General features: G+C 44.0%; 1 protein-coding gene across 13 annotated transcripts in view; it reads right to left on the bottom strand.

Annotated features, from left to right (window-relative positions):
* The window catches only part of ROBO3 (roundabout guidance receptor 3), a 388,832-nt gene that overhangs the window by 290,015 nt on the left and 76,181 nt on the right, over positions 1–22,636 (bottom strand). The window contains exon 1 of one of the 13 annotated variants that reach the window (XM_075839198.1): positions 4,237–4,419. The exons of the other annotated variants lie outside the window; for them this stretch is intronic. The gene's annotated coding sequence lies outside the window, so the exon portion shown is untranslated. Of the gene's footprint in view, positions 1–4,236; positions 4,420–22,636 lie in introns of those variants that run through there. 13 annotated transcript variants of the gene reach the window in all.

The raw sequence follows: 22,636 nt of genomic DNA, 5'->3' as shown, positions 1-22,636 counted from the left end.
GACCGATTCACAATTAGGCACAGCGCTATAGCATTTGGCGGCGTATTTGAGGCCACGATTAGTTCTACATATATGATACAGAGTCAGGTCCTCCTACACGGGCCGTCCAAACGAGCGCTGTTCAACGAGACCGCTCATAGATATGTATGGGGACGAGCAGTCATTACTGCGATCGCTGAACCCCATCCATTATTATATCAGCAGCGCGCCTCCCTATTTACACACCAAGATGAGCTGCCAACAACGATAATATTTTACTTTTGTAAAACAATACGATCAGCAGATAAATGAGTTGAGCGTTTGCTCGATCATCTGCTGATCGCTGCCCTGTTTACACCGGGCAATTATCGGCAACGAGCGTTATATGAAAGATCGTGTGCCCGATAATTGGCCCTTGTAAAAGGACCTTTAGGCTATGTTCACACAGGGCCAAAAAGCACACAGCATATCCACAGTGTGCCGAAGGGAATTCTGACCAAAAAAACGCACCAAAAAGCCTGTGATTGGCTGCAGCAGTCACATGGGATGAAAGATCATCCCAGGAGGCTGGCCTGGACAAAGAAAAACAGAATTCTGGGTAAGATTTTTTTTTTTTTTAGTTGCGTTTTTTTATGGTGGAATTGCTGCGATTCTGCTGCTAAAAACGCAACATCTGCTGTTTGTTGCGGTTTTTACCTCCCCATTGAATTCAATGGGGAAAACCCGCAACAAGTAAGCAGCGTTTATGCAAATACAATGGACATGCTGCGGATTAAAAAAAACGAACCGCATGTCAATTTCTGAGCATTTTTTCCGCTCATCATTTACGCTGCGTGTGGATGAGATTTGTTCTACCTCATCCACTCCGCTGCTACTGTATTATGCTGCTGATTTCCCCACAACTAAATCAGTTGCGGAAAATCCACAGTATTTACACTACGTGTGAACGGACCCATAGGGCTTATTCAGACGAACGTGATATACGTCCGTGCTACGCGCGTGATTTTCACGCGCCTCGCACGGCCCTATATTAGTCTATGGGGCCATGCAGATAGTTGGTGATTTTTACGCAGCGGTTGTCCGCTGCGTAAAACTCACAACATGTCCTATATTTGTGCGTTTTTCGTGCATCACGCACCCATTGAAGCCCGTGGGACGCGCGTGTTTCGCGCAACAGTAGTAAAAGTATGAATGAAAATAGAAAAGCACCTCGTGCTACAAACATACAGAGTGTCATAAAGATGGCAGCTGCGCGAAAAGCACGCAGCCACGCATCATACGCGGCTGACACACGGAGATGTGAAGTGCCTTTTGCGCAAGCAAAACGCACATGCTTGTGTGAATCCGGCCTTAGGGCGAGTCCACATGTAACGTAAACACTGCGGATTTTCCACAACAGATGTCATTGCGAAAAATCCACAGCGTAATACAGTAGCAGCAGAGTGGATGAGATTTGAACATGTCAAAATACCGTCCATAAATCGACCTGCACTGCAGGTTTTTAATCCGCAGTTTGTCAATTCAATGGGAAGATAAAACTCGCAACAAATAGCAGATGTTGCGATTCAGCCGAAAAATTGCAACTCAGAAGGAACAGGCTGCAGCGGTCATCCCAGGGGGCCGGGCTGCAGAACATCAGAGGGTTGCATCGCCATAACTACAGTTAAGGTTTTTTCTTTTTTTTTCTTTAAATGTAACTAAAGGTTTGACAAACTCTTGACATGTCAGAAGTTTTGATTGGTGGGGTCCGAGCACAGAGATCCCCACAAATCACTAAAACGAAGCAGCAGAACCGTGCAGATTTTAAAATGCGCACTAATGGTTAATTTACATGCGGAAAAATTCTGCACCGTGTAGATGAGATTACTTAAGATCTCATTTACTTTGCTGGTACTGTAGGGAATTATAGATTTTTGATACTGTATTATGCAGCAGATTTTTGCCGCAGAAAAGTCTGTGCGGCAAATCGTCACGTAATCTGCACCGTGTGCCCTTGGCCTAGAGAAAGAAAATCCATTTCATTCCATACCTGGGAACATCGGACAGATCAAGGGCATCATTTTTTTTGTCTGTGACCCGTGTAAGGGCCTGTGCACACGCTTAACAAAAAACAGCTGAAAATATGGAGCTCTTTTCAAGGGAAAACCACTCCTGATTTTCAGCTGTTTTTTAAGCAACTACCATTTTTTTTTTACGGACAATTTTGGAGCGGTTTTGACATGCACTTCTTTTTAAGAGTCGTTTTTTTACGTGGCCGTTTTTAAAAAAACGCCCCGTGGGAATGGAACGCCGTTTTTCCCATAGAAATCAATGGGCAGATGTTTGTAGGCGTTCAGCCTCCGCATTTTTAGCCGTTTTTCGGGGCGTTTACGGCCCGAAAAACGTCTGAAAATAGCCCGTGTGAACATACCCTCAAGGGGGAACTCATCAATAAAAAAAACTTTCCTACGATTATTATTCAGTAATGACTTCTTCAAACCCAATGAATAATTGTGAGGTTCTGCCGTTTGACAAGAAGCGTCCCAAATATGTTCAGGCCGTAGTATACAAGGTCGGGCGACACGTCCCTAACTCCAGCACTTCTTCAGCTCTGCTAGATCTGGCTGCCGTGCCCATCTTGCGATTTTTTTCCATCTTATTACATAGATCATGTTCCATCTCATTTGCTGACATTTTCTTGCTGTGATCTGCGCTCAGAATCTTCATTCGTTTAGACTAATTATGAATTACATGTAGACAATTCACTGCGGTTACAGTAACAGCGTTAAGAGGGGGCTTGTAAACATGTTCATTAGGGCCGAGGGGTAATTAGGTTTGTCTAGTGCTGAGCGGTGGGCACATGTGGAGGGGGTGCGGGGTTTATGGAAATGCCCCCTCCCACAACTGTTGTAGAGTAGAAGCTTATTTCACTTTAAGGCCCCATGCACACGAAAATCCACGGGAGAATTGCGGCCCCATTCGTTCCTATGGGGCCATGCACACGACAGTGGTTTTCACGGTCCGTGCATGGCCTCGGAACCCGGACCGCAGAAAGAACGGGCAAGCCTTATTACGGCCGTGTTCTGCGGTCCGGGCACATTGAAAATAATGGCCGCGGCCATGTGCACGGGCGGCTCGCGGCTGACACTCCGGGGCCGGCCAACCCGGAAATCACGGCCGTGCACATGGCTACGGTCGTGTGCATGAGGCCTTCAGTTTACAATGATTGTACATAAAGCATTCAAGTGTTTCTGTATCAGCGGCGGGCGTGACATACACAGACTGCGTGCATTTTTATTGGTGCGTTTTTTTATGCAGTTGCAGTTAAAACAATCGACAGGCTTAGATACAGCCGTTCAGCAACACAATATCACACAAAATAGGATTAGATACACTAGCTAAGTAGACCGTATCACACATTCTAGGTTTAGATACAGCCGTTCAGCAGCACAATATCACACAAAATAGGATTAGATACACTAGCTAAGTAGACCGTATCACACATTCTAGGTTTAGATACAGCAGCTCAGCAGACAGTATCACACATGATAGGATTAAATACACTAGCTAAGTAGACAGTATCACACATTCTAGGTTTAGATACAGCAGCTCAGCAGACAGTATCACACAGGATAGGATTAGATACACGGCTCAGCAGACAGTATCACACATGATAGGATTAGATACCGAGCTCAGCAGACAGTATCACACATGATAGGATTAGATACACAGCTCAGCAGACAGTATCACACATGATAGGATTGGATACAGCGGATCAGTAGACAGTATCACACATGATGGGCTTAGGCGCTGTGAACACGGTGCTCCAGCCTTCCATCAGCGGTATATGCTCCCGTCGTAGAACTCCAAAATATTCCACTGTATTGGTATGGCATATCTCCCCCATAGTGTCCCGTTGTAAAAAAAAAACCACAAAACTATACTTTTGTTGTGGCCTTTTATATAGGAAAGCACAGTCTGTGGCCTCTGTCAGTAGCCCCATGATTAAATGTAATGTATACACTGGGAGCTTTCCTCAGTATATAGGTTAAACATATGGCTCTGAGGCAGTGTGAACGGAGCCCAAAATACAGCACCTCATCAAAGAGTATCTCACATGAGTCTTTAGAAATACACTGACAAGGTATCACACAAAGGCTTAGATACACTGACAGTATACCACGTGATAAGCTTAAATGCACCAGCTAAGCAATATAACACATAGTAGGTTTATCTAGACAGATACAAGGTACATATAACCCAGTATATAGTCAGTACCTTGCTCCCCGGCACTCCTCACCTCCCTCCTCCATATCCCAGGTCCTGAGCTGCTCCTTCCACTACAGCTGCAGTGATTGATGGGAGAAGTGATTGCTGCCCCTGCGGAGGCCGCACAGTCCAGCTCTGTCCACTGACCGCACTGAGAGTTACTACAATCACGGGATCATTCATGTCCCTGTATATTTCTATATCTGCTGCTTATATTTTCTGCGCACAGATAGAAACATGAGACATTTTGGGTTTTTGCTCAGCAGCTATACTGTCGTTTTCAAACCTCTTCCGGCTCGTCAGTGCCTGGGGGGTGGGAAATGCTTTGTGGGCCTCATTCATACTTGTTCATATGGTGCAGTCAAATCATGATTTATTGCTAAGATTCAGGGCTTGTTCACACGTAACGGATTAGCTGTGTAAAATCCACACCGTTTCATGCGTTTTTTACTGTGGAAAATAGTGCGGATTTTTAATGCGTTTTTTCAAGGTCTGTGCGATGCTGATATTTCCTCTTCCTGTGACGTCATTTCCACCTTCTGTAAGAAATTCCAAAACTTTTCCGCAGCAAATGACGCAGTGCATTGTAGTTTGCTGCTGAATTGTTGTTCCTCATTGATTTCTATGGGGAAAAAAGCGCAGGAAATCCGTCCACTTTCCGTAGCTGAAGGCTATGTTCACACGCAAAATCAAAGACGGCTGAAAACTACTGAGCTGTTTTCAAGGGAAGAAAATGTCTGAGTTTCAGCCGTTTATGTAGCCGAAAACAGTTTTTGGAGCGGTTTCCTTCTTTTTACGGGGCGTCCCGTCTAATTTAAACGCCGTTTTACCCATTGAATTAAATGGGCAGATGTTTGTAGGCGTAATGGAGCAGTTTTTTCAGGCGTAATTCGAGGCGTAAAACGCCCGAATTACGTCTGAAAACAGTGCGTGTGAACATACCCTTACTCAATGTGTACAGTCACCTTCTGGTATATTCAGATGTATCAGCCACCGCAAAATTGCGTCTTGAACCCGTCATTTTTGTGAAATGATAGAAAAACCGCGGCAAAAAACATGTCATGACCGCGAAGCCTCAATATACCCGAATTAGTTTTTTATTATTATTTTACACAATAAATAAAATAACTTATAAAAATCAGCAGGACAATTATTTCACACATTTAAGAAAACAATGCACATATTAAAAGACCCCCCCCCCAGGAGAAAAAGAGAAAGCGAGGGCCAGATCCTCGTGTGACACATTAGGATTTTTTCCCTCTGTAAATGACAGATTTCCTGATAAACGCCGGGCCGCAGTACCTGGGAGCCCCCGGACGGCGCAGCCACCTGCCTCGACTATCACCGGCTCCAATCACAGGCCTCGTAATTGAATTCCCCTGCTCTTACCTTTTCCTTTTTAGCTTCCTCTATTTGAATAAACATTTGCAGACGCGTCTGGGGCCCTTCGCCTGCAGCCACTTTCCCCTTTGATTATTTCCATATCGTATTTCTGCACTTGATAACACAGAATTGTTGTTTGACAAAATCCCTCTCAGAGCTTTGCGTCTAATTACATTTCAATGGCCCTTATGTGAGGCGGGATAAGAAATGTGCAGGACAAAAATATATCTATTTCTCATTTAGCAGGTAGAAAAAGTGACATTTAACCCCTTCCCGCCGGATCACGTATATATACGTCATTAAAATCGGTGGCTTACCGCATTTTCACGTAAATATACGTCATGGAGATGAAGCTGGCTCAGGAGCTGAGCCAGCGACATCACCACCGGGTGACAGCTGTATGTTACAGCTGGCACCCTAAGGTATCGGCCAGGACCGGAGCTAGCCTCCGATCGGACCGATTAACCCCTCACATGCTGCGTTCAATAGAGATCGCAGCATGTGAGGAGTTTATAGCCACCGGCACCCCAGCAACGTGATCGCTGGGTTGCCGGTGGCTGCAAAGGCGATCGGAGGGCTAATGCTTACCTCCCGATCAGCCTGTAACGGAATCCTCTTATGCCCCGTCGTCGGCGGGGCCCAGGAGGCTTCCGGTAACATCGGCAAGATGGCGCCGGCTCAGCTTCCGGCTCAGAAGCTGAGCCGGCGTCATCAGCAGTGGGTGTCCGCTGTATGTTACAGCGGACACCCCGATCTATCGCCAGGAACCGGAGCTAGCTCCGATTCCTGGCATTAACCCCTTCGATGCAGCGATCCATTGTGATCGCTGCATCCTAGAGGTTTGTAGAAAATCGGCAGCCTTGCCATGCGATGGCAAGGCTGGCGACTGCTACCATGGCAACAGGAGCCCTAACAATGGACTCCTGTCTGCCATTACGTAAGCTGATTAGGCCCCGCCCAGAGGCGGAGCCTGATCGGCTTGCTGTCAGTGAACAACTGACAGTTCCAATACATTGCACTACATAGGTAGTGCAATGTATTAGAACATCAAACAAATAGTTGGACATTCAAGTCCCCTAGTGGGACTAAAGAAAAGTGTAAAAAAAAGTGTCAAAAAAGTAAAAATAAAAGTTGGAAAACATACAATAAAAGTTTCAAATAATAACACAAAACACAATCGCCCTTTTTCCCTTATAAGTCATTTATTATTGAAAAAAATAATAAAGCCATACATATTTGGTATCGCTGCGACCGTAACGACCTGAACTATAAAATTATTATGTTATTTATCCAGCGCAGTGAACGCCGTAAAAAAAAACCTCAAAAACACTGCCATAATTACTGTTTTTTTGGTCACTGTCTTCCAAAAATTGAAATAAAAAGTGATCAAAAAGTCGCATGTATCCAAAAATGGTACCGATAAAATCTATACCTCACCTCGCAAAAAAAAACAAGCCCTCACACAGCTCCATCGATGAGAAAATGTAAAAGTTATGGCTCTCACAACTTGGCGACAGAAAAAATACATTCTCTTTCCAAAAGTAATTTTATTGTGCAAAAAGTTATAAAAAAGTTCTATAAATTTGGTATCGCCGGAATCGTACTGACCCGCAGAATAAAGGTAACATGTAGTTTATAACGTACGGTGAACGGTGTATATAAAAAAAAAAGTGGCACAAGCTAGGCATGACATTTGACACTGAATTGGCATATCTAGGGAAACTATTTAATTTGTACCTTCCGCAGCGCAATCATTTATGGAAAAGATACGTGGGGTGAAAATGCTCACTACACCTCTTAATAAATGCCTTGAGGGGTGCAGTTTCCAAAATGGGGTCACTTCTCAGGGGTTTCTTTTATTATTTCACATCAAAGCCTCTGCAATTGTGAACCAATACTTTATAAGTCGCCAAATTAGGCCTCAATTTTACATGGTACTCTTTCACTCCTGAGCCCTGTCGAATGTCCAGGCAAAAGATTAGGGCCACATGTAGGGTGATTCTAAAACAGGGAAACACCGCATAATAATTGAGAGCTGTCTTGTTATGGTGGCACAAGCTGGGCACCACATATTGGCGTATCTAAGGAAAAATTCCCATTTTCATTCTCCCACATCGTGTGCACACGAATTTCTGCAAAACACCTGTGGGGTTAACATGCTCACTACACCCCTAGGTGAATACCTTGAGGGTGTTGTTTCCAAAATGGGGTCACTTCTGGGGGGGATCCACTGTTTTGGTCCCACATGGACTTTGCAAATGCAACATAGCGACCAGAAACCAAATGCAGCAAAATCTGTACACCAAAAGCAAATGGCGCTCCTTCCCTTCTGAGCCCTGCCGTGTGCCCAAACAGCATTTTACGACCACGTGTGGGGTATTGCCGTACTCCAGAGAAGTTGCTTTACAAGCGTTGGGGTTCTTTTTTTCCTTTATTTGTTGAGAAAATTAAAAATTTGGAGCTAAAGCTACGTCTTATTGAAGAAAAAGGATTTTTTTTATTTTCACTGCCCAATTCTAATAAAATCTATGAAACACCTGTGGGGGCAAAATGCTCACTACACCCCTAGATGGATTCCTCAAGGGGTGTAGTTTTCTCAATGGAGTCACTTTTTTGGTGTTTTCACTGTTTTGGTCCCTCAGGGGCTTTGCAAATGCGACATGGCCGCCGCAAACCATTCCTGCTAAATTTGAGCTCCAAAAGCCAAATGGCGCTCTTTCCCTTCTAAGCTCCGCCGTGTGTCCAAACATCCGTTTATTACCACATGTGAGGTATTGTTTTACTCGGGAGAAATTGCTTTACAAATGTTGTGGTGCTTTTTCTCCTTTAGTCCTCGTGGAAATTAGAAAAAATTAGCTAAACCTACATAATCTTTGAAAGAATGACGATTTTTATTTTCACGGCCTACTTCCAATAATTTCTGCAAAAAACCTGCGGGGTCAAAATGCTCACTATACCCCTAGATAATTTCCTCAAGGGGTGTAGTTTCCAAAATGGGGTCACTTTTGGTGGATTTCCACTGTTTTGGCACCGAAAGAGCCCTTGAAACCTGACATGGAGCCTAAAATATTTTCTAATAAAAAGGAGGCCCAAAATCCACTGGGTGCTCCTTTGCTTCTGAGGCCGGTGCTTCAGTCCATTACCACACTAGGGCCACATGTGGGATATTTCTAAAAACTGCAGAATCTGGGCAATAAATATTGAGTTGCGTTTCTCTGGTAAAAACTTCTGTGTTACAAAAAAAATAGAATAAAAATGAATTTCTGCAAAAAAAAATGAAATTTGAAAATTTCACCTCTACGTTGCTTTAATTCCTGTGAAACGTTTAAAGGGTTAAGAAACTTTCTAAATGCTGTTTTGAATACTTTGAGGGGTGAAGATTTTAAAATGGGGTGACTTTTTGGCGGTTTCTAATATATAAGGCCCTAAAAGCCGCTTCACAACTGAACTGGCCCCTGTAAAAATAGCCTTTTGAAATTTTCTTGAAAATGTGAGAAATTGCTGCTAAAGTTCTAAGCCTTGTGATGTCATAGAACAATAAAAGGATGTTCAAAAAACGATGCCAATCTAAAGTAGACATATGGGGGATGTTAATTAGCAACAATTTTGTGTGGTATAACTGCCTGTCTTACAAGCAGATACATTTACATTTAGAAAAATGCAAATTTTTGCAATTTTTCACCAAATTTTGGTGTTTTTCACTGGTAAATATTGAATTTATCGACCACATTTTTCCACTATCATAAAGTCCAATGTGTCACGAGAAAACAATCTCAGAATCACTTTGATAGGTAAAAGCGTTCCGGAGTTATTACCACATAAAGTGAAATATGTCAGATTTGAAAAAATGGGTCTGGTCCTGAAGGCCAAAATGAGCTTGGTCCTGAAGGGGTTAAGTAAACTGGGTCTTTCTTGGTTGTTATTGTTTTGTTTTTTTATCTTGTTGAATATAATTGACGTCTTCCATGACAGACATTACCCTAGTATATAGATGTGCATTGTCTAAACAGGACAGAGAAATCAAGTTCAACATATTAAAGGGGGTTCTCCGCTTTGGACAGTCCCTACTTGTTAGAAGGGCCCCTTGTCAATAAGCTGATCAAAGCTGCCGGGAACCCCAGTGATCATCTGTAATCTGTGGATAAACTTGGCAGTAGATGTTCAGTTTCCATGCAGCGCCACCACAGGAGTAATGAAGCATTACACAGTGTCCATTCATATCAATGTGTTGTCTGGGTAATACAGGACAGGACAGGTCCTTCAAAACGAGAGTATGTAACCACTCTCCACTCTGAGATGAGGATCCCGAACAGAGGACCCCCCTCTAATAACCCAGAATTCACTAATAGGCTGTATGACAATGGGTTTTCTAAACTGGACACCCCTTTAACAAAGTTAATGTGTTGTTCCTTCTCAATATGAGCTCTGCAGTGTGGAACAGGAGTGTATTATAAAAGACCCTTTTCTTCACATTCAAATGTCAAAACTTCTATATCTGATCACTTGAAGTTACAGGCACAAGGTGGAGGCTGTACAATTCTGGTGACAACATGTCCCCTTGCAGAGTCTGTCAGGTGCGGTGTTGTTACAGAGACCCTGTGTGAATCTGGGTTGTTCTAAGGCCGGGTTCCCACGTAGCGTAATTGCTGCAGAGTTTCTGCAATGGAATTCTGTGTGGGAATTCCGCAGCATTTTCAGTAGCAGCAAAGTGAATGAGATGTAGAAAATCACGTGCCAAAATTGCGGAAAAAAAACCTGCAGCAAAAACTTTCATAAATTGACTTGCGGTGCAGAATTTATATCTGAGCATGTCAATTTATGCTGTGTTTTCGTTTAGTTTCTGTTGTGGATTTTCCCCATTGAATTCAATGGGGATGTAAAACCGGCAACAAATAGCCAAGTGTCGCGACTTTTGTGGCAGAAATGCAGCGATTCCACCACTAAAAAACGCAACTCAGAAAAAAAACCAAAGCTTATACTTACCATCCGGGTGCCGTCCTAATGACACTTTCTTCTGTTCTTCTTCCAGGCCGGCAGTCAATCACATGGGCTGCAGCTCCATCCCAGGAGGCTGAATTGCACGACAACGAAGGAACGCATCACCATGACTACAGCCACGGTAAGTATGAACTTTTTTTTTTTTCTAGCGCTGCTTTCCGCAGTGGAAATCCCGCCCGAAGAACAGTTTTTTTTAGGCGGAGTGTGGTGCGGGTTTCAGATTGTATACGCTGCGTAGTTTTATGCAGCGTATCCGACCCGTGGGAACCTGGCCTAAGAGGTGCCAAAGACTCACATTAAGGGCTTATTCAGACGAACGTATAATACGTCTGTGCTACGCGCGTGATTTTCAAGCGCGTCGCACGGACCTATGTTAATGAATGGGGCCGTTCAGATTGTCAGTGAATTTCACGCAGCGTATGTCCGCTGCTGTGAAACGCACATGTCCTATATTTGGCCGTGCTTCGCGCAGCACGCACCCATTGAATTCAATGGGTGCGTGCAAATCGCGCTCGGCACACAGAAGCACTTCCAGGTGTCACGCGTTATTCGCGCAACAGTAGTAAAATGAATGAATGAAAACAGAAAAGCACCTCGTGCTTTTCTGTTTGTAAACATAAAACCAGAGAGTCATAATGATGCCGGCTGCGTGAAAATCACGCAGCCGCGCACCATATGCTGATGACACACGGACCTTTTGTGGACCTTTTGCACGCGCAAAACGCCGCATTTTTTGCGCGCGCAAAACGCACACGCTCGTGTGAATCCGGCCTTAGGCTAAATGCGGTCACAATTTTAACAATTATTTAGCACAGGTTTAATGTCCTTCCTCATCTGAAATGTGAGCACTGAGAGGGTTAAGCGCAGAGTGCGGCCGGGCCATGTTACCTGCGCTGCAGTACTCGGCATTGATTGATCAGAACGGCTCAGTCAGCAATGCTCGGTGTTTCCATCCCAGACACATAACTCCTCTTTGGTTAACACGCGCAGATGAGATAAGCCGCGTCCATCGCCAGTGATTATATCCCGCAATGGACACATAATAAGAGCGGCAGGGCAGTGATTGCAGCCGGAATCTGATGGAATATGCGATGGGGACTCGGGTGCAGATGTGAACAGAGCCTCACCAATATATATTTGGCCCACAGAAGTACATGTCTTTTACAAAGGTTGGGCTAAGGCTTCATTCACATCTGCGCTGGGACTCTATTCATTAGTTCCGTCAGAGCTTCCCGTCAGGGGAACCATGAACAGAATCTAAACTGAAACAAATGGAAACCATAGGTTTCCGTTTGCATCACCATTGATTTCAAAGATAACGGATCCGGTGAAAATGGTTTCCGTTTGTCACCGTTAAGGGTTCCGTCGTATTGACAGAATGAATAGCGCAGTCGACTACGGTATTGATTCTGTCAAAACGACAGAACCCTTACACAACGGTGACAGATGGAAACAATTTGCACCTGATCCGTCACCATTGAAATCAATGGTGTTGCAAATGGAAACCTACGGTTTCCGTTTGTTTCAGTTTGGATTCCGTCCATGGGTTCCCCTGATGGAAAGGTCCGACAGAACCCATGAACGGAGTCCCAACGCAGATGTGAACAAAGCCTAAGGCCTCATGCACACTAAAGTGTTTTTGCGGCCGCAATTCACTTGCAAATCTGCGGGTGAATTGCGGTCCCATTCATTTCTACGGGCCCATGCATGGTTTCCACGGTCCGTGCATTGCCCGGGAGCCGGGACCGCAAAAAGATAGGACATGTCTTATTACGGCCGCATTTTGCGGTCTGGGCTCATTGAAATGAATGTGCACGGCCTGTGATTTGCGGGCGGTCCGCGGATGACACTCCGCGGCCATCCAAGCCGCAAATCACGGTCCGTACACACCACTACGGTCGTGTGCATGAGCCCTAACACTTACATTTTTGTTAAAGGGAATGTCCCCCCCTTGAACATTATTTGATTTATTATTTTTTTAAATTGGTCTAACTTTCTCTGCTGATTAATTTCATGTCATCATGTTCCCAAGTACACTGGACAACAGATATTTATACAATTATTACATTATTAGGCCTCATGCACACGAAAGTGCTTATGCATCTGCAATTCATCCACAAAAATGCGGATGAATTGCAGACCCATTCATTTCTATGGGGCTGTGGTTTACACGGTCTGTGCATTGGCCGGACCGCAAAAAGATAGGACATGTATATATATTATAAGGGCTCATTGAAATCAATGTGTGCACGGTCCGTGATTTGCGGACGGCCTGTAGATGACACTCCGAGGCCGTCCGTGCCGCAATCACAGGCCGTGTGCATGTGGCGTTACATAAAAAAACAGAAATTAAAAGTCCAATGGAAAAAAAAAAGGTACTTTTCCAATTTAACTCTATCCGCTTCTAGGATCACAGGCTACATGGCCAAATGCTCTAGGTTCTACTGGTACGCCGGGCTAACAGCAATATCGAGTCCTAATGCAAATTCACACGACAGGGTCCGAGTCTCGGCCGATAGAAACGGCCGCTTTGGGCCGTTTTTCCCCCGTTCCGATTCCGTTCCCGGGCCGTGTTGCCGTTTTTAACGGCCGATTTTGACCCGTTTTGCATCCTTTTTTTTTTCCGTTTTAAAATCGGATGAATTTCAGTTGTACATTTTTTGCCACACAGGTCCCTCTGTAGATACTGCCACAGCCCCCCTGTAGGTAGTGACACACAGCCCCCAAGTAGGTAATGCCACAGGCCCCCTGTAGGTAATGCCACACAGCCCCCTGTAAGCAATGCCACACAGCCCCACTGTAGGTAATGCCACAGACCCCCTGTAGGTAATGCCACACAGCCCCCTGTAAGCAATGCCACACAGCCCCACTGTCGGTAATGCCACACAGCCCCACTGTAGGTAATGCCACACAGCCCCCCTGTAGGTAATGCCACACAGCCCCCCTGTAGATAATGCCACACAGCCCCCTGTAAGCAATGCCACACAGCCCCCTGTAAGCAATGCCACACAGCCCCCCTGTATGTAATGCCACACAGCCCACCTGTAGATAATGCCACACAGCCCCCTTGTAGGTAGTGCCACACAGCCCCACTGTAGGTAATGCCACAGCCCCCCTGTAGGTAATGCCACACAGCCCCCCTGTAGGTAATGCCACACAGCCCCCCTGTAGGTAATGCCACACAGCCCCCCTGTAGGTAGTGCTACACAGACCCCTTGTACATAGTCACCCCCACAGCAACCCCCCCTACTTTCCTGTAGGGGACCGCTCCAGAAGTCCCTCACTTCACTGTCCATATATGGACAGTGAAGTGAGGGACTTCTCCAGGATAAGAATCCCCGGCCATAGCGGTGAGGAATCCGCTTCAGACGTCCCTGACGTCACTGTGTCCATATATGGACACAGTGACGTCACGGACTTCTGCTGGAGCGGAATTTCATATCCATGGCTACAGCGTTGCCGAAGCTGTGGCCGGGGATTGGGGATTCTGCTCCTACAGGGAGCAAAAAAATACTCTCCTCCTCCTCACATGCACTTCGCACTGTGAGGAGGAGAAGGAGTGAGAGCGATGGAAGGCCGTCACTTGGAGCACATTCAAGTGATGGCCGTGTATGACCCGGCCCCATAGGGCATGTCCCATTTTTTGACGGCCGGGTTTCCTGGGCTGTCAAAATATCGGTCGTGTGAATAGCCCCATTAGGGGTCTATTGTTCCTACTGCAGCCGTGTGACAGCCGTTTTGTGAACGGCCGTCACACGGCCGGGAAACCCTGTCGGGTGCATAAGGGCTAAGCAAGTTTTTTCTTAACACCTGTTTAGATGTATGGACCAATGTCTGTCTCTTTAAGTACAAAATCTGTACATTTTGGGGTCAGATGACCTGTGTGGGATCAGACTGGACCATTTGTACTCTTTATTGGCCCATTTCGGGTCATTCCTGCGTCGTTCCCCTCATGTCACCATCGATTCCTCAGCTCCTGTGCTATTGTCCTCTCATTACAATCCTCTCTAATCTACCGTTATCTGCTCTGTCTCATCTCATTTTTACCTTTTGTCTGGTAATTCCTCTCTGTATTGTGTAAAACACGAGCTCTCTACCCCATGACTGCATCACTAGGGATAATCAGTGCAGCGTTTATTACAGCTCAGAAATGTAGAGAAGGATAAAGAGGAAAACATAGGAGTGACTAATACATGTGATATTACTGATGGAGGTGACGGTATATAGTATATACATACAACTCTCCTGGAATGTCCCAGAGACTTCCCAAATCAGGAGAAACCTCTCGGACGACTGCAGAACAAACATTTCTCCCAAACAGCGAGGAGTCTGCGTCTGTCTGGAAGCAGCAGTCAGCCACATTGCTTGGCTGTCGCTGTTATATTGGCACTGTGACAGTCATTGTTATGGGGGCACCATAGCTGACACTGTTATGAGGGTACTACAGCTGGCACTGTTATGGTGGCACTGTGACAGTCATTGTTATGAGGGTACTATAGCTGGCACTATTATAGGGGCACTGTAGCTGTTCGTGTTATGGGGCACTATAGCTATAAGTGTTATGGTGGCACTATGGATGGCACTGTTACGGGGCACTGTGACAGTCATTGTTATGGGGGCACTGTGACAGTCATTGTTATGGGGGCACTGTGACAGTCATTGTTATGGGGGCACTGTGACAGTCATTGTTATGGGGGCACTGTGACAGTCATTGTTATGGGGGCACTGTGACAGTCATTGTCATGGCGGCACTGTGACAACCATTGTTAAGGAAGCACTGTGAGTCATTGTTATGGGGGCACTGTGACAGTCATTGTTATGGGGGCACTGTGACAGTCATTGTTATGGCGGCACTGTGACAACCATTGTTAAGGAGGCACTGTGACAGTCATTGTTATGGGGGCACTGTTTAAGGAGGCACTGTGACAGTCATTGTTATGGGGGCACTGTGACAACCATTGTTAAGGAGGCACTGTGACAGTCATTGTTTGGACACTATGGTTGCTGAAAACACTCCTTCTACTTGGGGGAAATCTGGAATGATGTGTACAGGACAAGGCGTTTTCTTAGTGTAATGATTTATTGTTGTAACGAGCAGCTTGCTTCAATCCTGGCCTGGGATCTTCATCAGGCACTGTTATGTGAGCACTATGTGGCTCTACTGTGGGGTAAATTTACAATATATGGTCATTACTAATACGTAGGCTTGCGCTACTAGGCTAGACACATTATTGTCTAATGGGTGTGACCAGGCTTTGAGGGTGTGGTTACATTATTTGTGGGAGGGGCTTACATATAAAATATTTTTCACAATGCATGTAGTGTGTCTCAGTTCTTAACAGTAGGAAATATTTAGATATCCTAATATTATGCAAGTGTCACTCCTCCAGCCTCAGTGCTATATAGGGGAGATGATAGGCAGGTTGGGCACAGGGGTGGATCAGGAGCTTGACCCTGTAGTCCTCAGCATGGGAGTTTGGATGAACTTTAGGCCTTAAAGAGGCTCTGTCACCACATTATAAGTGGCCTATCTTGAACATGTGATCGGCGCTGTAATGTAGATTACAGCAGTGTTTTTATTTAGAAAAACTATAATTTTTGACGGAGTTACGACCTATTTTAGCTTTATGCTAATTACTTTCTTAATGAACAACTGGGCGTGTTTTACTTTAGACCAAATGGGCGTTGTACAGAGGAGTGTATGACGCTGACCAATCAGTGACCAATCAGCGTCATACACTTCTCCCCATTCATTTACACAGCACATAATGTTCTTAATAGATCACTATGCGCAGCCACATACACACACATTAACGTTACTGAAGTGTCCTGAGAGTTAATAGACATCACCTCCAGCCAGGACGTGATGTCTATTCAGAATCCCGACACTTCGGTAATGTTTGTGTGAGATTTACAACAAGGCAAGCGTAATTTCGTTTTAAATGACAGTTTAAAGCGTAATCTCGCAATATTACGCTTGCCTTGCTGTAAATCTCACACAAACGTTACCGAAGTGTCATGATGGCTGGTAGTGATGTCTATTAACTCTCAGGACACTTCAGTAACGTTAATGTGTGTGTATGTGGCTGCGCATAGTGATCTAGTAAGAACACTATGTGCTGTGTAAATGAATGGGGAGAAGTGTATGATGCTGATTGGTCACTGATTGGTCAGCGTCATACACTTCTCTCTACAACGCCCACTTGGTCATATAGTAAAACACGGCCAGTTGTTCATTAAGAAACTCATTAGCATAAAGCTAAAATAGGTCATAACTCCGTCAAAAATGATCGTTTTTCTAAATAAAAAAACACTGCTGTAATCTACATTACAGCGCCGATCACATGTACAAGATAGGCCACTTATAATGTGGTGACAGAGCCTCTTTAATCACATGAGCGTATTTCACGTCCGTGTTACGCGCGTTAAAATAACGGACGTCACACGGACCTATGCAATTTAATTGGGCCATTCAGCCATTCAGTGTTTTTCACGCAACGTGTGTCCGCTGTGTGAAACGCACTGCATGTCCTATTTTTGTGCGTTTTTTGCGCATCACGTACCTATTGAAGTCAATGGGTTAGTGAAAATCACGGACAGCAGACGAACGCACATCCGTGTGTTGTCCGTGATTCACACAACGGTTGCTAAAGAAATTATGAGAAATAGAAAAACACCTCCTTCAGTTTTTTTTGCTGACGTAAAAAACGCGAGACATACAGATGACATACGCGCGTAAAAAACGCATACAGATGCCACACGGAACTGCAATACAAGGAAAACGATATAGTAAATGTAAGCTTTCCACTTGCTCTGACAGATTAAAGGGTTAATGTTACAGTAGGTCATGTGAGCGATGCCCTATAATAGCCAGGTGCAACCATGACATTTAAATAAGCCAGAGACTCAGTAACTTTTTAGAAGCCGACCCTTTAAGTTTTTAAGGTGTCATTGATTCGGGGAAGTCTGAAACTATCTCCCAGCCCCCAGTCGACACTTTGAGGGGCTGTTCAAGAATTATAATTGTCCCCGCAAGACAAGTACAGCTTTGATATTGATGGCAAATTCTTTTTAGATTGAAACATCTGCTACGAACCCACTAAATGGTCCATGACGTCCAATCAGCAGGCCAGAAGAAGTAAACCCTGTCCCTGTTGGTTACTAAGTAACAGGACTCTTCTTGTTTCTTTTGAGTCAGGGCTTAGTCATGGGTCATGTAATGCCATTTGGCTCTGCTGATTGGCTGAGAGGGTTAACAGGGGAGGGGCTTATGTGGTAAGTTATTTTGCAGTCTCCTGATTGACACTTTGGCATCTATAAGATATAATAGTAAATATAAATGCCCTGTCCTGGTGATTGTTTCTCTTTAAGAAGGATCCCTGTATCCCCCTCTAGCTGTAGCTCTGTAAAACATCAAATATAGGGAGCATCAATAGTTTACTCTGATCAGCAAAATATTTTGCTGCATTTCCTGTTTTTCATTATTTATTGAGAAAATCCATAAAGGTGGGAGAGAAGCCCCCGTAGCGCAGGACACGTATGCTCATATACACAGAAGTAGAGTCATATTTATAGCTAATTACCGGGGCCAATCTGAGCACGTTAAATGCTAATTAATTGGCTCATCAGCCGGACCCTGTCGCCTGCTGCGCATACAAACATGAGGAAAAACGATAAATCCGAAAATAAAACGCTGATTCTGAGCTTCCTGGCTGCAATCCTGATATATATCTGGGGATCGAACACGTTCTCAGACAGGCTGGATGAGGGATGAGCCGCATTCTGATGGGAGCACGAGAAGTGAATTGGAGATTGCGCAGGATTTAAAGCGACACAATAAATGTCATTTGTGTGTAATTCTCTGTGTTGGAGGGACGTCACCTGGACTCATTCACTTTATAACTTTTCATATTCACAGTAACAAGATAAGACGAGAAGGCTTCTAAAATACTCTGTGCTGCTGGGACTCTGATCCATCCACTATGTAATTCTCAGCCTGTGACCTCCCACATGATGAGCACACTCTTCTTCTAAAATACTCTGTGCTGCTGGGACTTTTCTCCATTCACTATGTAATTCTCAGCCTGACCTCCCATATGATGATCACACTCCACTCTCCTCCTAAAATACTCTGTGCTGCTGGGACTCTGGCCCATCCACTATGTAATTCTCAGGCTGTGACCTCCCACATGATGAGCACACTCTACTCCTAAAATACTCTGTGCTGCTGGAGTCCCTGCTCCTTTCACTATGCAACGCTCAGTCTGTGACCTCCCACAAAATCAGCACACTTCTCTACTGAAATACTCTGTGCTGCTGTGGACCCTGCTCGCTCCACTTTGTAATTCTCAGTCTGTGACCTGCCATTTGTCTCCATTCCCCTCCTGACATCATGAGGCCCAAACCAAAAGACTGTAGATCTCGTCCGCAATTACGGGCCCATTAATTTGTATTGACCACGGACACCTTGTCGTATATTTGCGAGAAGATGTCCGGGCCGTAGAAAGTGTGAAGGATGATTTATTTGCTTATATTCTCTGTTTGAAATTACATTGTGAATTATCAAGCAGGAGGCCGAATTACTAAGATATGTATTATGTGAAAGTGATGATAATGTTTAAATGATTTAGTTTCGTGCAGCAGCCATCTTGTCTGGAGTTCCCATCTTGGTTTTATTGTAGTGAATAGAAAAGTCATTGTTCCTTTAATACAAGTAATGTTGATTTCGTATGTTTTATCTTTGACCTTGGTTCCCATGCGAAGATGGACAGGGAGTGAGATGGGAGTGAGATGGGGGGATGGCAAGTATGCGTGAGGGAAGGTCTCCCCCCATCTCCACGAGGACATTCTGTCCAAAAGAGAGATAAGAAACCTGTAAACATAATGTGTGGAGAATTATAATGATGTATTTTATTGTATGCTTTTTACTGAATAACAAATATTGTTACATTGTCTCTGATTGGTTTACCTCAAGCCTACACCCCTTCTGAATTTCAGTTTAACAGTTTGAGTTTGGTAATAAATCCTTCAGATGAGAATTTTGAACATTTCAGCGTGTCTGTGTGTTTTCTTCTCGTCTCTCGATATATATCGGTGAAATATCCTAATTAGGATTCTGACTAATGGAGTCTGGCCTTGAGAGTCTGTTGGGACTCGTATAAATTTCAGTCTAATATATTTTGAGCGATGCATTTCCACGACAGTAATGGTGCCGATAAAACCCAGGAAGATTGCACGTCTGATAAGCTGTCACTGGAGAGGTCTGGCTTTGCATCTGTGAATTACAAAAACCGCGGTAGGTAAGGAGCTTATTCTTACACCATTCACACATGTATTGCGTAAGCCTTGGAATCCAGCTGTCAGAACGTCACTTCTATGGACGAGACTCCTTAGTCAGTGGGTTGAAAGATGGATCCAAAAAGGTATGTTGAAGCTTTTTGTGTGATGAAGGATTGCAGGTGTGTACGTGATCTTAAACTGTTGATATGAAAGACATGAGAGAATTTTTGCCAGCAAATACATAGTTAACCAGGAAAAATTGTGAGAAGCCTTTGGAATGCAGTGACGTAGCGCATGGCAGAGAGAAGTCGTAACTCACATGTGAAGTATTTGAAATGCAAAGAGTTGTTTTGGACTGTGAGGAAAAAACAAAACTTCTGCTTGCTGCTTTGTTGTAGCGTTATTTGTTATTTAGTTGTGTAAAATTGTTGAGGATTAATAGTTGTTCTGTTACCCGTTTGTCTGGGATTATAGTTGGGAGGTACTGACTGGTATTGGCTCAGACCCATAGAAAGTTGGATAGTTATGAGTAATATCATGTAGTACCACAGGGGCTTCAATGGTTAAGTCCTGATAATGTAGAATCCAGTGCAAGGAGAAGCAATTGTGTCTATATTGAATTTGCACTCAATACCATTACCCAGTGCAATAGGGAAAACTTTGAATACTGTATTAGAAAATCATTTATATTTTCCTAACGCATTGCCAGCCAGTGATATTGTGTGTAAGGCTCCATAAACCAGTTGTATGCATTGCCAGACTGGCATAAGGTGGGAATCAGTACAGACTGATTTCTAGCACATGTGATAATCCGGCATATACACTTTGATGTAAAATAACATCCAAGTAATTAAGTCTGTAGTAGTATAACATCAGACCGCTGGATTGAATACCGTTGTAATATAACATCCTGTATTCATTGAATGACCCTGACACTTATCCCAGGTGCCACCTGTGTCGTAGTAGTAATTACAGTGAAGAACATTGGTATTGGATCAGACCCATAGCCCGTAAAGAAATTATCACCAACATACATAACAGCCCCCTAAACTACAACCCACAAAGTGAACGGCTGAGCGGGGAGGATAATATATATATGTTACCAAATATAATTTGCATGTGAAACCATTGCAAAGTGCTAGAGGAAAGAGTTTGGGATATATGTTACATCATGGGCTCTATGAACTGAAAGACACACCCCGGCAGCAAGTGTTCTGCATAAGTGAAGTGTTACCAACTCCTGCTTGAATCAATGGAGGTTCATGAATGTCGATTGTGTTGAAGAATTTGCTCTTGTAATTGTTGATTGGCAGCATTTTGTCTGTTCTTGATGTTCAATCCAGTGAGGGATCAGAGGATCCTACTGCTAGAATGTCTGGAGGAACGACTTGTGATATCGTATTGGTAAGACAGTCTAGGAGATAGACTGGTCTGAGATATCTGTCGGCAAACGTGGCCTGTTTGCCTGGAGGTGGGGGATTTACCGGAAATCACCCTACTGCTCTCCGACCATGGGGTCAGGAGGAAGTTGGACAAAGATGCTTTGGGGCACTGGTCCCGGCCAACATTAGAATGAGCAAAAGGAGCTGGGGCTTTAATTATAAAGTATGTGAAGGCAAAATAACACACTGTAAAAAATTGTTGAAAAGGCTGGCAGCGGTAAGAAGGATGTTTGCATGTGAGAAAGAACAATTTAAATACAGGTGTAAATTTTCATTGGAAGAGTGAAGAAAATGGAGCAGCCAGGTACATTGCAGTGACTAACGTGGGTCAGAACGGGGGGAGTGCAATGTGAACATGTGTGATGTGATGAAACATCTGTGTGATGTGTGTAATGTAACATGTGTGATGTGATGAGACATCTGTGTGATGTGTGTAATGTAACATGTCTGAAGTTTGAAACTAATGGCCACAATAAAAGCAGAACTATATTGTATGTTTCCTATTTTTAACAGCAGTAATGTCTAAAAATGTTAGTGTTTTGTGTATGGGGTTAAAATCAGTTCTACGTGTTTTATTTTCGCGCAGCGCAGTCGTCTGTAACTACACCAAGCGAGAAAAATATTACAGCCGGCTGGATCTGTTTGTAGAAAGATAAAAGCTACACTGCAGATTAATGTGTTATAATGTGATAAGATTTATTGTTGGAATGTTTTAATGTTAATTCAAATGTATTAAACTACAGATATTGTGAGACGCGGGGTTTTGAACATCTATGTGCCCCCACTGTTCCCTATTCTTATGTACAGCTTATTGGTTTGCAGTAATTAATATTACCAGATATATTATTTTCTGTGTTATTGAATAACTAATTACAATTGTCTTGTTTTTTGTTTTCACACATGAGGCACGTGCTATGGTGCTGCCTAAATGTTATTTTTTTAAAATGTGAGATGTTTTACAGGTAAATGGTTGCAGGTCATTTTAAAGATAAAATGTATTTTTGTCAGGAGAAAGTAATCTTTTTTGTTCCAGGCTGTTGTGTATTACAGGGGGTTAAACTAGTGCTCCCCCGATAGAGTGCCTAATCTCATTATGTTGATATGTAGTTTTGAACCCTGCTACATTACTTTCGCAGAGTCCAAATAGGAGGGAATGTTGAAGGGACTGATCTGTTCTCCTTTTTACAGGCAATTTTATGACCCCTTCACAGCCAGAGGGAGCTATGCCAAGCACTGCCCTATCCCAGTGGCTGAGAAAGGGTTGAAGATTTCCCAATGGTGAAGGGACTGATCAGATAGTTTTGTTT

Source organism: Rhinoderma darwinii, chromosome 10 (assembly GCF_050947455.1).
Source record: "Rhinoderma darwinii isolate aRhiDar2 chromosome 10, aRhiDar2.hap1, whole genome shotgun sequence".
Lineage (NCBI taxonomy): Eukaryota > Metazoa > Chordata > Amphibia > Anura > Rhinodermatidae > Rhinoderma > Rhinoderma darwinii.
This window is presented reverse-complemented; position numbering and strand designations above follow the sequence as displayed.